Source organism: Myotis brandtii, unplaced genomic scaffold, assembly GCF_000412655.1.
Source record: "Myotis brandtii unplaced genomic scaffold, ASM41265v1 scaffold64, whole genome shotgun sequence".
Lineage (NCBI taxonomy): Eukaryota > Metazoa > Chordata > Mammalia > Chiroptera > Vespertilionidae > Myotis > Myotis brandtii.
The window spans coordinates 3533578-3536608 of NW_005370460.1; positions in this window are offsets into that span (position 1 = coordinate 3533578).

Genomic DNA, 3031 nt, shown 5'->3' on the forward strand with positions numbered 1-3031 from the left:
CACGCTCCCCTACCCCCCGCTCCCCGCCCCGCGGCACCCACACATCCCCTTCCCCGCTGAGCTGCACCGTCTCCCGCCTGACCTCTGCCAGGGCCTAGTGGCATCCGTGCCTTTGGCTTCACCGCCAACTGGGCTGTGTGAGGTCAGATTTAGTCCTGAACCCGTTTCACGATGGCTTAGATTTATGTTCATTCTGACTGGGAGCTCCTTACCACAGCCCTGGCGACGAGAGAAGGAGCCTCAAGAGGAAGTAGAGTGGGAAGCGCACATGGCCCTGGGGTCCCCGGGCTCAGGGGCCCCTTCGGCAGGGCGCCTGCTCCTTCCCACCACAGCTCCCTCTCCTGCTGCTGCTTCACAGCCGCCCCCCCCCCCATCTGCATGAGGGAAACAGAAACGGAAAGTACAGGGCAGAGCAACTCCGCTCAAGGTCAGTCATCTTCAAAATGCAAATACTGTCTATTTTCACTGAGGCCAGGACTGAGCATGAACATTCCAGAACAGCACTCAAGGGATGAGGAGGCCGGGTGGGTTCCGAACTTCATGCCCCTCGCACAGGCTAGTGTGTGCCCTGCTGGAGGGGGCACAGGCCGGGGACAAACCCTGGGGCCCCTTTCCACTCCATCCACGGACTCCTGGAGCCCCACCATCCCGTCTCCACCGAGCACGCCCGGGTCGCTTCCTCTTCCCCTGGCCCCAGCCCTGCCCTGAACCCTCCATCTGGGTCAGGACCCAGCAGCACTCAGTCTTACACACTCAGGACAAGTAGCATTTAGCTCGAGTTATGATTCAAACAGTCAAGGGTCTATAATTGCTCTATCGCCTTCTCAGATAAACGACACCTTATACGGTAGAGACCCCTTTCTTTGTGCGTCTAGGAATAGTCCCCAAGAAGAGGAACATCTAAAAAAGTCTCCGATGCAATCATAGGTCAGAAAGCAGAAAAAGGGAATGAGGACACACGTGTGGGAATTAATAACAACTCCAAGATCGTACAACCGTGGCTAGACCTGGGCACCAGGAGGTGTGAGGGCATACACCGGCTGAGGGCTGGGAACCGGCTGCTAGTGGTGACATTTAGGAAGGAGGTCAAACCCTTGCCGATGCCGGGAAAGCCCCATGGTGTCTACATGAAATCTATGCATTATTTAAATCAGAACAACTTAAAACTGGTTTCCAAGATTTAAAAACACACCACTCAAGAAAGTGAAATTTATTCAGAATTAAGACGTGAAAGCCCGCCCCCTCTTTTCTTGGCGGCATGTGTGAGAAAAAACGCAGAACCAAATGTGGACTTGGAGAACTCAGAACTGTGGGTAACGTAGGGATGAGAAAAACGAGGTGAGTCTTCGCTCCAAGGCCAGGCTGCAGCCAACTGAGAAACGTATACAAAGTAGGTGGGATTCACAGCGCCGGCCCAGAAGTGAGATGAACATGGGATGGCATTGTCTGCTACCTAGACCTGCCCCTTTTATAATCGTGGAACCTAACGGCCCCGGCATTTATCACACTTGCTGTTCATTAGCACTCTTGTAAGCATTTCACGCGTATTAACTCATTTAATCCTTAAACGCTATGAGGCAAATTCTTATCCCCATCTTACAGATGGAGAAACTGAGGAGCAAAGTGGTTAAGTACCTTGACCAAGGTCATGTCGGACCCAGGAAGTCGGTTTCAGGGTCGATCGTTAAGTCTCTGCCATCCTCTAGGCTCTGAGTCTGTTTGTACTGCGTTTACGCCATTCGAGAACTGGATCGCTACGGGGATTCTCCATGTGTTTTGCCTGGAGCCAGGGTCTGGTCATTCATCCACGTATTTACCGAACTTGAACCAGGAGCATAGAACGTTGACCAAGACAGAAAGGAATGTGCCCTCATTAAGTTTAATGTTTGGAGGGAGGATAAGGAGTAAGGGACATTATAACGCACCCTTCGCAATGACGAACATCACAGGCACCGGTGCACGTGGGATGCGCGTCTCTCCCGGGGACCTCGGGCAGGACAGCACTGTGGGTCTACAGGGCACGTCTTCCTGTGTGTGTCCTCATCAGAGGGGAACAGTTTCCTCTCTGGTCCCACGGGCCAGAATCTCCTCCCTGACGTATCCCTCCCTGAGCCCGTTTTTGGCCAAGGGAGTAGCACCCACAGTCGGCTTGGTCAATCCTGCCTGTGTCACTTCACTGAGGCTAAAAAGACCACGGACAGCAGGTCTGTGGGTCACTGCCCACTGGTCTGGGCGGGGCCAGGCATCGATCCCCGTGTTCCTCTACGTCTTAGCAGGATGGAGACAGGCCCAGTGCTCTGCACAGTGCACTTTTTGGGTTGGAAAGGTTTGAATGTCCTTGTAGCTGTGTCTGATTTTACTCCTAAACCTGGGATAGGCCTCAGAAGGAGAAGGATGTCTCTGGGCATCCCCTTTGGTTTTTTCATCAACGTTATCCCTCGTCCTCGGTGACTGGCCAGTGTTCTCCATCAGCAGGTCCTCCCCTCCCCGCCCTCCTCTCAGCTGCAGACGCAGCTCCTTCCACAGGGTGCCTGGCTCAGTGCATGCAGGTTCCTCTTTCTTCCTCTCTCCGCCCCCCCCTCTCATTCTAAATTAAAACTCTCCTCCAAAATTATGAAAATACATGTGTTTATTGCAATCCCTGAAACAACACAAAGATATTTGTACAAAGAAAGATTTGAATAATCTTTTTTTTCTGTCTCCATTCTCTGTCGTCCCAAGAGGCTGGGCCCTCTCTCTCTGCCTGCTGTCCCCATGGTCACCAGCATCATCAGGCCTTGCCCATCCTGTGGGTTTCTGGGGGTGGGGGTGGGGTGGCAGGAACGAGTGATAAAGGGACTGGGGAAGGGAGGGGCCAATCTGGAATCAAAGGAAATCAATTCTTACCCACACCTTTTTTCTTAACTTTTTAGTTTGATGTCATTTTAAACTTTGAGAAAAGTTGTAAGATGCATACGAGGAACTGCCACGTACCCTTCACCCAGGATTCCTTACAGTTTTGCCAATTGCCCTAATAATCTCTCTTTTTTCC